Source organism: Chelon labrosus, assembly GCF_963514085.1.
Source record: "Chelon labrosus genome assembly, chromosome: 15".
In the NCBI taxonomy this organism is placed as follows: domain Eukaryota; kingdom Metazoa; phylum Chordata; class Actinopteri; order Mugiliformes; family Mugilidae; genus Chelon; species Chelon labrosus.
In genome coordinates this window covers 14,157,479-14,172,142 of record NC_140348.1, presented here as the reverse complement: position 1 = coordinate 14,172,142, position 14,664 = coordinate 14,157,479, and the positions used below count along the sequence as shown (strand labels likewise).

Here is a 14,664-nt window from a genome sequence, read left to right as displayed (position 1 = left end):
ATATTCTTACCATCTCTCAGTTGCTGGATAGTTGTCAGTTTTTTTTTTGGACAGCGGCAGGCCTCAGTATGTCTATTACGCCCTGTCCACATACACCTATCAGCCACAACATTAAAACCACTGACAAGAGAAGTAAATGACATGGACCATCTTGTCACAGTTCATTGTTCTGCTGGGAAACTTTTGAACCTGCCATTCATGTGGATGTTACTTAGACATGTAGACCAGACCAGGCCCCCCCACCTCATAACAGTGACACTCCTTGATGGCAGCAGCCATCCCAAGCAGGATGCAGCCTGACACAGGCACACGCACAGAAAACGGTTTAGGAACAACTAAAAAAAAACATGAAGAACAGCACAAGGTGTTGAGCTGGTCTCCAATATTCACTAGATCCCAAACTGATCAAGTATCTGTGGGATGATCCACAGAGGCCCCTCCCCTTGACCCATAGGACCCAAAGGCCCCCACTAACAACATTCTGCTGCCAGACACCACAGGACACCCTCAGAAGACCCATGTCCATTCACTGATGAGTCACTACTGTTTTGGGAGCACAAGGGAGACCTACACAATATTAAGAAGGTGGTCATAATGTTGGGGCAGATCATTGTATAAAGCCATTTTGCTTGCACACTTGATGTTTCCAAATGAGACAAGCAGAGCTTAAATATATAGCTAGTTGGTTGTTGGCTCTAGCTCTTGTATTGTCTCCTAGTCCTGTATCAGCATTCCTTGTGGTTAACGTTTGGGGAACTCATGTCACTCAACGGTATTAGACGCGCCCATCGTCATTCCCTGAATTTTTATCCTAAAAGCTCATTAGTTCAGCTTGGTACCCACCCACTTTCACGGTCTCGACGTGCGTATGCCCCTTTAGAACGCCGCTTCTACTGGTGAGGTTAAATCACCCTTTCCCTTTTAGAACAATGACGAGGCGTTTGGTTTTTAGAACAAATATTCAGTCTGCCTTGTAAAAGCAGTAGACGAGGGTTGTGTTAAATGTTTGAAACTAATGAGGACTGAAACGTCAATGAATCGCCAATCAACAGAAATCTGATTGCAATCAATGTTCATCGTTTTCCAGGGAAAATGCCAAAACTTGTGCCTCAGTGTTTGGAAGTGTTTCCTTATCTTCTGATATTTTGTGTACCAACTGAGTCAACAATCAATATGGACACCTAAAAACCAATATCACAGTATTAATAAGGATATATTTTTCTAATATTAAGTAATATTAGACATTATGATATGAAATGAGTACACTGATGAAAAGCTAAACAGTTTTATTTCGGCTGATTATTATTTGAGTCAGGGCTCGGGTGGAAAACAGAAACTTAGCAGCAGTAACTAATTTGGTTGATCTGTTTTTAATTGTGTCTTTCTCGGAACCATTGATTTGTATAACAGAAGGCTGACGTTTGAGTTATGACCCACTCCTTTAAGGAGCGACAGTGAATCGCTTAACCAAACCAACACAAAATCATAACTGTATTACAGTCTGTATTTGTATAGACGAACATCTTTAATGTTAGTTTCTACAACTGGCTCCGTCTTTCTGGCTCGATAGTTCATTTACACCAATTATGCAACCTGAGTGCTAGTAACATTAACAGAAACTAAAACAGAGCAGTAATTAAACATCTGTATGTTTCCCTCAGCCTCATATAAACATTGAATTTCGCAGCATTTCTCTGGTATCTGTTTATCTCTTGCCTATATATTAAACGAGCAACAATGCGGGCTGGTTAAAAATGCATGCAGCACATTGAGCTTAGGAGACCAATTATCCCACCTAGCTCCCTTACAATGGCTGATAATAAAAGCCCCTGCAGTGGGCCACTCCCCGATAGCTTCCCTGCCTCAACCACTCTCACCCCTCACCTCTCGCTTTCTCTTTTTCCCTCTCTCCATCTCCTGTTCCAACTGTCTGTTGTCTTCACACCGGATCATCAGTAAACAGGCTTTTCACTGGATTTGATGGAGTGCAGTGTTTTGATCTGCAGGGATTTGTGTGTGCGCGTGTCGGGGTGGGTGGCGGTGGGGGATCTTCTAATGCCGCTGTACTCTGCAGGTGGCAGTGGACAATGGTATTACAGCCAGAGCCAGACACTGGAGTAGACACAATGCGCACCTAGTGGCACACATTCGCGCAAATGGGCTCACACGTGTAAACATACACAATAGATGAGACAGTTACAGGCACGCGTCGTGCCATCATGCTTTCTGACAGGAGTGTCTGCAGAAGATCAGAGCGCCTGGAGCACAGAGGCTGTTTCCCGCCACATGCTCTACATCAAATATGGATGCATGTGGGAAGCAACTGCATCACCGGAGCACTTTAAAGCTCTATACGGGGAACCTGCTCATCAAAAGGCTGCCATCATTCTATACATATGGAACTATATAATGTACAACCCCCACCTCGTGTTTGCTCAAGCTTTTGTTTGGCGGTGTACCCTTTGAGGATCAAACGCGGCTAGCTTTACCTCACAGCGGGCTAGTAAACAGCGTGTGAAAAGAAGGCGGTATGATTCCTTTGGCTGATGATTAGGTTTGTTTGAACGTACACGCCAGCACGCGAGGCGAGTTGTCACCGCCTCCCTGCACTTCAAACGGCGGAGCGGGCGGGCGACGGATAAACACGTCTTCCTCGATCCGGAATCGGCTCAGGAGCTGAGCTGGTGGCGCAGCACTGAAGTGAGCTTTAGCACCGAAAAAACGGCCCGTCCATTAATCACTCCCAAAGACGGGGCATTCGTCAACAACAGCTTTGATAATCGATTAATCATTTTAGTAATTTATCAAGCAAAAAACGCTCTGCTTCTGGCTTTTGGTCGGAGAGAATTTGCCGCTTTACTCAATTTTATATTTTATAGTTTCATGTTTTGGGCATTTTTTATTATTTTGTGACATTTTTGACAATTAATAAGGGTAAATGCTGCAAATTATACATAATAATGTATAATGTATTGCCTAAAGTGAAGTCACTGCATTGGTTTGAAAAAGATGATATACCTATTATGAGTCTGACGTTCCTAAATTTGGAGTACTAATCAAAAATAATAATAACAGTGAAAATCATTATTAGCATTGGGTTGTCTTAGCGTGCCATTTTAATTGGCCACAAAACCCTTCCAAGGCCAGGAGCACCAGTTTGATTTGATATGCTCTCTGGCTGAGGGAAGCCCTCCTTCACTCCCTGTAGGTGTTGTTAAAATCAGACTGACTTCATTAATAGTCTGATCTGGATGTAATTAAGCAAGAGCAGAGGGCGGCCAGCAGCGAGGGGAGAAAGCGAGAAGCGCAGAAGAGTTTCTCCTTCCAGCTTTCTTTTCAGATGCCCCCCTTGTCACCTGCGTTGACAGGCCGGGGAGTGAGAACTTGCGAGGGGAGGTCGACGGAGTGGAATCTGGATGACGCCTGGCCCTCGTTATGTCATGCTCCCCTAACAGCTTCTCCAACAAGAAAGGCCTGTTAGAGCTGGTAAACACTGGGAGCGCTGGGCTATCGCTGCTTTCCGAGACAATTTGGCTCATTTGTCCGTGATTAGTCTGCTTGTCTGCCTTTGTGTTGCGCAAGTGGATTATCTGAAACCAGTTTTTCTGTCGTCGTGTTTACGCCGCGCTGAGTGGAAAACATAAATTGGAGACAGAGCGTTCCCCGTCTGCGTGGCTTGGAGTTGGGCTTGGACTCGGAAAGCTGGCTTTCCTCTCAGGAAGTGTTGTTCCTCACCACTCTCCATAAACACTGGAAAAGAGACCCAAAGAAAATGTCCCAGACTCACTATTTCCACTGTAAACACGCAGACATACACATATTATACCGCTCCCTCTCTCTATTTCTCTCATTTGTGTCTCCCCTTTGCTCGGGCAGAAGGCTGTACAGAATATTTCTATACAGTACATCTCAGTGTGTGATCCAGGAAAAAAAAACATCCCGACCTATGTAGATCGGTTGCCTCTGCTCTGCTAAATGTGTGCATGTTATTTTATAGTCTATGAGAAATGCTCTATTTTGTCAGTGTTTCACCTTTAACTCGGACTTAGAGGCTGATTGTCAGGACTCATGCAATTTCCTTTTTCTCTCACACCCAGAGCTTTTTATTTGCGCCACAGCTGTCAACATAAATGAAGCCCCCCCCCTCCCCTCCAAAATAAAAAAATCAAGACTTGCTTCTGTATGTTGAACCTCTGGGTGAAAACACCAGCGTGTTGCAACCTCGCAGAGCAGAGTAAATGTTGCTTTTCAGTCTTAACAAGTGGTTGGATTGCAGTTCCCCTCGTGTGCTGTGCGCAAGTTAATAAATCCACACCGCTGTGAGAGAGGGAGAGAGAGAATAAAGAAAGCTCTCTCCATCAATTTTAGTTGTCATGGCATTTATTCCCGCACCGGAGCATTATGCTGTGAAAATATCGCCGCCAAGTCCCAAAAAACACGAAATAAGACTTGAAATGTTCAAAGTTTATCTTTGTCACAGCTTGGATTTGACAACAGGGAGCAGACAAGTGGGCTGCTGTGATTTTACTGCAGTTATTTTTAATAAGAAAAGTGTCTACCTAAGAACCCTTTTTCTTTTTCAGCATAGAGATATCACCTAAGGTGCAAAAAAGAAGAAAAGCTCCCATCGATAATGTTCTTTGTTGGAACACCAGTCAGACATTAGCTTCTGCTGCTATTCTATGGACTGTAGTCAAAAGGACTGAGCTCACTCTACCACCCAGCTGGCTTACACAGCACCCTAACCTGTGTGTGCACAAGTCTGTGGGGAGAGAGAGAGGGGGAGAGCGAGAGAGAGAGGCAGAGTGAAGGAGTGTCGGGGGGAGAGAGGTTAGAAACCCCTTTTTTTATTACATTTCCTCCGCAGTGAAAGAGGAGGCAAGATGGACACTCCATATCTCCCCGCTGCACCAGAAAACTCATCTAAATGGAAAACACATTGTCTTCATTATTTTGCGAGAGCTGAAAGAACAGGGTTGTCATGGTAACAGCCATCTGAGTGAGCGCGAGCGGGCGGCCGAGGGGCTGGTTTTAGGGCCAGAGGAATGGAGAGAGAAAGAGAGAGAGAGAGAGCAAGAGAGAGAGAGAGAGAGAAAAGGAGGAGGTGGGAGCAAGGGAGGGAGAGGGAGTCAGGAGAGAGGGAGGTGGTGGGAAGAGGGTACTGAGATGAAGAGGGTGGAGATCGAAGGAAGACAATAGAGATGGAGGGAAGAAAAACAGGGAATTATGGAGTGAAAGAGGCAGAAAGAGAGGAAAGAGAGCAGCGGGTGTGATGGGAGAGAAGGAGGGAAAAAAAAGAGGGTTCACGAGAAGAAGCAGGGAGTTCCTTCTCCAGCGGAGCCAGACAGTGCAAATGGCCAGTTAGTTGCTTTTAGAGAGCAGTTCAAAGGCCCTTATTAATTTCAAGGGGCAGCAAGATGGTAGATCTTAAGAAATCTCTTCCAACTGTGTCTCACTGGTGCATGCCACTGTGTGTGTGTGTGTGTGTGTGTGTGTGTGTGTGTGTGTGTGTGTGTGTGTGTGTGTGTGTATGCATGCGAGCGCATACTGATGTACAGTCAAGGAGAGAGCTATCTTTGCCCGCTGAGCTAACATTAGAAGTCCGGGCGCTTTGGTGAACGCGTTGAGGGGGCGACAGCCTCCGCCGCGCACTCCAGCCACCTCTCCTCCTCCGCCGCCGCCGCCGTCCCAGCGCTGATCGACAACCCGCCTGCCGCTGTCTTTATTAGCTGCACCCTTATAGCCGCCCCTGGCCCCAACACCAACGCCCTCCCATCAAATATTTACCCCTCCTGACTCTACGACGCGCGGAGGACACGCCGATATCTAATCCAGTCCAATCCCTCTCCTTGTCAACTTCATTCTCTCCCCGTTCTGATGTCGGAACGGATTTCCATGATGCTCCTGTCAGTTTAACATCAAGTGGAGGATTAGGGATGTTGCCACAGAGAAAGGGACCTAGATGATTGTTTATTTAAGTTGCTTATTGCTTCTCTGTAGCCAGTGGCGTTGATATGACTGAGGCCTGACACATCATCGTTTTGGCAGCCATCGGGCGATTAGGGAAATTAAAGTAATTGCTTAAGTCTTTGTCGTGTAAATACTTCTCCCTGGAGTATTTGGCTTGGCTTTAACATCCATTAGGATTTGACATCCAACCTTGTGCCTCTTCAAAAGAGCCGTATCATTATCGTTATTGTTTGTGGTTTTGAAAATGGGCTGGAGCTGAGGAACCAAAAACACTATTACAGATTATATTAAATTATCACCGACGACGCCGTCATAGCGGTAAACGCTGCTCGGCCGTTATCCGTAATGCCCGCCGTGTTTCATAGTGTTTCCCTGCAGCCAGGGTGAAGTGTTTTCTCTTCAGATCCATTGAAGATGGACATTAAAAAGCCGTCAGAGCTTCACAGGGTCTCTCAGCTCATGGAGGCATTATGTTTGTTTATTCCTCTCATCAGCTCCCTCCAAATGTGCAATCATGGTCAAGGGAGGGACGAGGGCTGTGGCTTTTGATTGAGCGGCACTTAGAGAAAGGGACAGCGTGCACTCAGTCGACTGTTTGGCTGCTCTGGCTGGCTGTCTGGCCGGCCAGCTGCGTGGCTGCCTGTAGGTCTTAGTGATTCATGTCACACTGTAATTGGTTTACCTGCTCCCTGTGTGTCTGCGCTCTGAGAGGACCAAAACAAATTACCCAAGGATGACCTCTCGCCATCTCTCTCTCCTGCTCTGCAGCCGTTTCCCCCTATCTCTCCCTGCCTGTCTCCCCCCACCTCCCACTCCATGTAACATGTTGTGTGAGCGTTTTTCTGTCTCCTTCTGTCTTCACATCTATTTGTCTGTCTTGTCTCCTTGGATCTCGCAAGCAGGGCACAGTAGAATAACATTTCGTAGAAACAACACAACACATATTAAAGCCCGTGCATGCAGGAGGATGTCTGTCTTGTCACTTGGACAAGTGACACATGCATGAGTGGAGATGTTCTGATAGGATGGACATAAAATGGCAAACTAGTGGAGTGTTTTGCAGCGCTAAAAGATTGTTTTGTAAAAACTGCAGTGAAGCGCATTAGCCTTTCAGTGCTGTTTATTGTGCCTGATAATACCCGCGTGGATCGTCCCTTCAGTGAATGAAACCGGTGCTCTGTGTGCACCATTAGGCTGTTTTGATTTTCGCAGCAAGCAGATGTTTTGTGGCCGTCGTCGCTGCTCGCGCTCGCACTCGCATACACAAACTCGCAGAGCAAGATGAATGAGCGCATCATTCTCCGCATCTACCCATGCAGGAAGGTCTCTAAGGTTATTTAGCTGTTTGTGTAAAAAATAAATCCTCTGTTAAAGGATTTCACTCTGAGCGTGCGAAGCTTGAAAGCGTGATTTGTTTGTATTTGTTGCATCGCTGGATACGCGGGCTGTTCTTGTGTCGGAGGACCTGGTGCATGTACTGGCGAACATCGGTCTTGTTCTGGTGTCCTTGAGCGAGTTCTGTATTCTGCACGAAATCCAGCGCGTGCTCTGCTGTAAACAGGGCAATGAAAAATATCAATAAGTATTCAGTCGTATTTTTTTTGGTTTTTTTAGATGAAGATTTGAAGTCACAGTACTTACTTCTTATTGGATCACAGTAATACACAATTGGTTGTGAGGTAAGGTCGTTTCCAAGCAGCATACCAGCAGTCAGAATTTAAGTGCCCAGTTTAAAGTTGCATTCTTGAAGATTTTCATTTACAAAAACGGTGTAGCACAATGATGACGGAGCCTATGGGCCACTGATGAACGTTTTGCAATATTATTATATTTTCATTGTTTTGAACTGATTGGTGTTGATAGTAATTGAGCATTTTCTACTGCTGCAACTTCACAATAATACCTAAATATGAGTAGATTTAAATCATGAAGCCACAGCGGTTTTGTCAGTTAGCTTAGCCTTTAGCAGCCACAGTGAGCTGTTAGATGAAGAGCTGCAGCTGCTCATCACAGACTCCGATTTAAAATCCGGCAATTGCTCAAAGAATAATGAAAAAAGGCCAGACTTCTCGGAATATGATATTAAACCGTATGCGCTTCTACCGCCAGTAACTACAGGTGTCACCAAATCAATCAACCAACCAGGACTAATATGTTTACTATTGCCACTTTAACACATCTTATTGTAAAGTGTTTATTGGCCTCGCGAGCATCTACGTTTGGATATCGTCAATTGCCTGCCTTTTCTCCAAGCCCAGAACAAGAGAACAGCTCAATCTATAATCAGATGAAGACATTTGGAGTTGTTCCATTGACGCTTAATTTGAATATTTCTCAAATTGTGTGTTTTGATTATGAATTATCGGTACTTTCACACACATTCCTCTGTTTTTACACTATCCGTCATCCAGTGATGGTGTCCTTTTAATTTAATTAGCGTTGTTGGTCAGTTTCGTGGTAACTTATCACTTATGCTCAGTCCTTGCACAGCTGCCCATTAACATTTTCGCCTAGGGTGTTTAAAGAAATTACACGTTTTGTGGTGTAGCGGTTGTGCTGTGTGCGTTATCTGTAAGAGGAAATGGTTAAGCGTGGTTTTGTCTTTTTTCGTGGTGAATTTGTCCAATAAAAGATCAGAGTGAGAAATAAAGGATAAAGGATGCTTGGTGGGAGCTGCAGCACTGTAGGACGTTTTGTTCCACCGAGTGCAAAGAGGTCGGGCTGGTTGCTTTTTTTTGTGAGGATTGTGCTTTTGGAGTGTCAAAGACAAGGGGAGTGGAGGGCAGGCTGGCACAGATATATTTTTTGCTCTCCCTAATGACACCAATACCATTTCATGGCTTAGTGAGCAGATTGAATCACACTCGCTCTTTGTAAGTCTCACTCTCTGCCCATGTCTATCCGTTTCTCTTTCCTGCGCACACTTCATCACTCCCTCCTCACATAGACTATCACATGCCCTCTCATATGCTGCCGTACACTGATGTGTTACATTCGCCCTGGTGGATGTTGTTTAATTGCATTTGGGTCAGCAGTTTGCCAGTGCTGAAACCGAAGGACATGGAATTTGTCAGTTTACCCATTCAGCAGCCACAGGGGGCGGTGTGTGAGCTAACAGCTCTGCTGGAGTCAGGCCCATAAGGTTAGCTTTACACAAGCCTGTCAGTCTGCACCGTCAATCATGCTCCTCTCCTCTCGCCTCTCCTGTCTCCTCTTCTTTCCTCTCCTCTCCTCTCCCCTCTCTCTCTCTCTCCTCACATATTCTTTCAAATGTACTAGTCTGCTGTTATTCCACTTAATAAACCTTATGAGATTTATGCACTCTTTCACTGAAAGGGCTCAGTATTTCTGGTTGTCCTCCGAGGGCCTGCTACAGTGATAACGGCTGCACACACACACACACACACACACTGGACTTGTATTCTCCTCACACACACTCGCCTTCATCCCTTGTGCATCACGAGTGATAGAATCTTGCCTTTCGTGACAGTGGAAAATCGTATGTGGCAGCCAGGACATACAATCTTCCCCAGCTGGTATTTATAGTCCTCAGCAACTGGAACATTCTATGGAATAAGGAGTTCATTCATTCATCATGTGATGCTCCAGCTCCGTTCTGCTCGCGGATGACCTGATTTCGTATCTCGTAGTTAGATAGATGGCCTTTTTCCTTATTAATGCACATAAGACAATAGCAAATAATAATACAAAAGAAAAAGCTGTGTGCACCAACCTGAGACTACACAAATATGAAAAGAGAAAGCAACATCCTTTCCATTAAATCCATTCCGCCCTCTCGATATAGAAAAACAGCCTTATACAAAAAGATAGAAGCAACATTAGCGTCATTTGTAGTCACACCTCTGGCCACCAGGTGAATGTAGGTTCTATATTTAGTCTCCTTTAATACCGGTCTTTGGTCTCTACTGAATCCTGAGTAAAATTAGCTGGTTAATGCTGCACTGTGTTCATCAGGTAGCTGCAAACATTTCAAACGTCATTTTTGGGCAGCACACAGGACTCATCAAAACCCTTGCTTACTTTAGTGCGGTTGGATTGAACCAAAAAAGCGAAAAGCTCAGATGATCTGTTCCGTTAGCAGCGCCGAAATTAATATTAGCTTAATCGATCACACATTTTATCAGTTTATCCGTTTCCATTCCTTCGGCTCTACGACTGTTAGTCGGTTAATCCGTCAGCTGTAAAAGAGAAATGTTAACAGCTGAATTAAAAACGAGCTGTCAGAGCTTTTATTAGGATTCTGTGACTTTTTACTGTTATTTTATTCTAAATTATCACTTTGGAAGCATCTTCACAGATCATGGAAAGTTATAACAAGGTTTTTTTTAGCCAACATGTGCCATACATAAATGCAAACACCACTTTCAGCCAATGTTTCCTTCTTTTTTATTGTTATTGTCATTGCTTGGTTAGATTTAGGCGCTAAAGCCTCTTGGTTAGCTTCAGGTCTGGGTTAACTGAAGGAAATATCACGACGCAAACTTATCCCATCAGCGACAAGGTTCTCTGTCATTCCCTTGGCTAATATGGTGGCGAGTCCCACCCCGGAGTCACTCAGCGAACACTGGCTGCTTTAATTGCCCTAAAAAACTGACCACTATTTTTGTTTTTTAGTTGAGGTAGGCTTGCTTTATTCTACACCTTATAAAGAATTAATGAATCAAAAAGATAATATATACAATAATTGATAATTAGTGCAAAAGCTTTCATCTTCCATCTCCAAACTGTTGCCAGGATCAAGGGAAAACAGTTCAAATCATTTCAGTAGACTCGCCTGAAAGAGGAGGCGCGTCTCCGCTCCCTTCGTACACGCTGCTCTTTTTTGATCTCACACGTTGAGTGGTGAAATAATCGGCTGTTCCCGGGGGTATCTGGTGGCGCATACCTGCAATTCTCCACAACTGAGGCTCCATATTTATAGACGGCAACAGAGCGGCTCACATGTCCCCACATCACAGCTGTTTGCTTTGCAGTGTTGGGTGTCACATAGCTGCCCGGTGCTCCTGTGGTTGTCACATTAAAACAGAAGATAAACAAACAGCAACATTTAGAGTTTATTTTTTCCCGCCCCTGGGACAAGTCATTTCACATTTTTATAGAGGCTGGTGGTTATGATGATGTGTGGAGGGTTGAGTTTTATAAAGCCCAGAGGGAGCGATATGACTAATAGTTGGCTGTGCTGAGAAGGAAAAGGAGAGGGGTAGAGATTAGTGGAGGAGAGGATTAGCAGAGAGTGTAGAAAATAGGCAGAAACAAGGTAGAAAGAAAAAGATGTGATGGAAGTGGGTTTATAAAAAAAAAAATAAAAAAAAGAGAAACGGTAGCTGAGAGTGGATGTGCTGCGGAAAATAATAGCAATGAGTGCAAAAAAAAAGGAACCGTCTGGCTATGGGAGTTTGCCACTAGAGATAATATTGTGTGTGAGAGATGGCTGGTGGCTTTTTACAGACATACTGAGGGCAGAGATTGTGGGAGGGAGAGAGGGAGAGGGGGAGGGAGGGAGAGAGAGGGAGAGGCCAGCACAGCTGAGTGGTGTTGATTGGCCTGTTTGAAAACACATGAACTGCAGACAGGGAGAGAAAGAGAGGGGAGAGAAGCTCTGTGCACTGGGATAAAGTGACGCTCTGTGCCGTGCCACACTGCAGCCCAAACCACATTAGAGCAAATGAATCCATTCCACCTCCTGTTATGGCAGCTCCCACACGGGGCCCCAGGAAGGAGGAGGAGGAGGAGGAGGAGGGAGGGAGGGAGGGAGGGAGGGAGGGAGGGAGCCAGAGTGGCAGGAGGGTTGAGATATGAGGGACGGGGAAAAGAAAATGATAGAACGGAAAATGGAAGGTGGTGTAAGGGAGACGCATGCTGGGTGGCTCTAATGATGTCTGAGGGCTATAGAAAAGCAGAGCAGAAAGAAGTGGCCACAAAAGTGAAGATGCTGAGGAGGAGATAAGATTCCCTGCTGGGTCCGGAGAGCATGGGTGATACTTGTCCTCCGTTTCGTAATGAACACACTTCGCCCGATTGCTCTTCAATATCGCCCGGCGCGGCCCTCTGCGCTCCGCATACGGCGACGGCCGAGCTTCGGCGGCGTCGAAAACACCAGCAGATATTTTCCATAGGACATTCCGCATAACTTAACTTTAAAAGCTCTCACGCACTGAATATGCTTCGCCCACCAAGGCCGTGTCAAACCCGTTCAGAGCGCTGCTTTAAAAATGGAAGGAGCAATTTCAAAAACAACATCTACAGTGTGCTGTCCTTGAATTGTGAAGCTCGCATGTGGCCGCACGACCTGCAGACGATTTCATAACCTCGGTTAACAGCTTTCTTCGGAATTGAAAATGATCATTTATTTATATATATATATATATATATATATATGTAAAAATCCTGTTGAAGCCATAATTAAAAAAACATCTTATGTGATAAGTATTTATTTACTAGGTTACGCCTGCTAATATCCAGCTTTGCAATTATTGAGGAGAGATCCTTTGCACAACCTAATCATGAAACGTGTTAGTAATCACAGCGTCCCTTATAATTTGATCAGAAAAAGTCAGGTTTCGGTTTGGATGACTTGTGCACGGATAAACGGATGCATGCAGTTCCATTGTTGACATCGTCCACCTTCACCATGTCGGATATTGTTGCCTACTCATGCATTAGCCGCATCCATTAATCCGTGTGTGCTTTATCTCTTGAATGTTTTGCATCTCGGTGCAACACAGCCTTGTACCATTTAAATTTTTTGCATGCATTTGCATTGCCTTCCTATACATTGATATCTTAAAATACCCCGACCGACCTGTCGAGGTGCTGATTGCGACCCAGCCCTGCTCCTACTCCTACACAGTGTAGACATGAGCTGCTTCCATGTAACCCCCACCGCCTGATCACATTCACAAAGCGGGCTGCACTCGACGAAGGTGGTAGTCATTTGTCTGAAATGAGAAATCACTCATGCTCTGAGTGATCGTACGCAGAGTGCGTCCCTGAATAAGTGTGTGTGTGTGTGCCGCTGCTGATAATGAAGAGATAATTTCTCCCTCCCTTTCTTTCTCTCCATCTCTTTTCCCCACCGAGCCCGGCCCTTCTTGCCCCCTTCCTGCCATACTTCACTGCTTTTCATATTACTGTGCTTTTGTTTCAGAGCACTTATTTCTTGCCCCGCTTCCCTCAGCTTGTTTTGTTCAGGAAAGAGAGAAGGAGGGAAACGAAAATTGTATGTGTGCGTGTGTGTGTACGCGTGTTTGCGTGTTTGAGACACTGACTGAAAGAGACAGCGGCTTCCTTGGGTGTTAGCATTACTTGTGGATTTTGTTACTCCGCTCTGATTCATAGCAGCATCCTCCCACTGCTGTTCAAAAGGAGGTTATAATATGCACATCATAATTGGATGTGTAATCCTTTCATTTGCACCTCTGGTAAGCTGAGCGCTGTGCGTAGCTGATTAAGATGTTGGGAAGACAATAAAGACAGGCCTGACATTGGCACGTGCACGCTGAAACAATGATGGAAGTAGCCCAACAACAAAAAAAAAAAAAGTCTGAAACTGAAAATAAACATTTCGAAAGGGGGAGAAAATTTGCCCCGATGTTAAACACGTATTTATAGCCCTGTGAGAACATTCTTCTGGTGAAGCATTCAGTTTCCCTCGCTACTGTATGATCGGATGATGGATGTTTTATTTTGACAAGTAAACAAGGAATGATGAGAATGTGGGGCAACAGGAGGAGATGTGCTCTGTTTTCATCAGTTATGCAACACACTTTCCCCTTGAACGGGGGTGTGGTGCTGTCAGCCGGACAGTCAGTCAGTCAGTCAGTCAGTCAGTCAGGTGGATTGACTTCTTATCCCGGTAACAATGCCACTGACTGAGCACAGCCTGGCCGGCCAGTTGCGATTCCACCTCCCTCATTTTCCTCTCAGAACCTGAGGGAACCATCTTTTCATGGACTGACAAAAGCGATGCACGTGCGCGGTGGGAAGGGGTGTGTCTCTGTGCATGTGTGTTAAACCCTGCAAAAGTTCGACCGAGGGAAGGAAGGAAAGAATAAGAGACACCTGGATAAAAAGATGCAGCTGTCTACACCCTCCTCCTTCCTTTTCAGTCTTTAAAGCGTCGGGACGGCAGGAAGGGGAGCTGGAGGAGAAACAGTTAATCAATAGCCACAAGGTCAGACAGCCAACGCTGAGCTGGAGCGTGCCCTGTTAGCGGTCTGTGGTGCTGCCTGGCTTCTGAAGGGGATTTGTAGCACTTGTCAAGGCTTAAAGGAGCCCTCTCTGGACCACTTGCTCCAGGTGTAGTGCATGAAGGAGACATGCTGCTTAGCAGCAGGGGAGGGAGACATCTGCTGGACGCAGGGAGACACGGCAGCACACCAGAATTAGGCCACCCAGAGTTATGGTCATGTTATGCACGGTCAGAGTGGCTTTGTGCCGTGCGGTATGTAAATACAGGCTGTTTTGTTGGTAACTTTTCACAGACCGTCGGCGACCAGCGAGTGCAACCTGACAAGAGGCGTTGGGCTATCTGCTGTTTGACCACATTTGCTCCTGAATTCCTCCTCACTCATGCAAGCAGTGTATTCGCTGATGTGTAAGACTTTGTAAGTGCACTCCAGGTAATTCTACTCTAGCAGTGCTTAAGCTCAGAGGATTAGTAATACAGCCTTA

The 14,664-nt window shown here is 45.4% G+C and overlaps 1 protein-coding gene across 3 annotated transcripts in view; it reads left to right on the top strand.

The window, feature by feature from the left end:
* zmiz1a (zinc finger, MIZ-type containing 1a) overlaps nucleotides 1-14,664 on the top strand; it is a 76,483-nt gene that overhangs the window by 28,320 nt on the left and 33,499 nt on the right. The window lies entirely within an intron of this gene.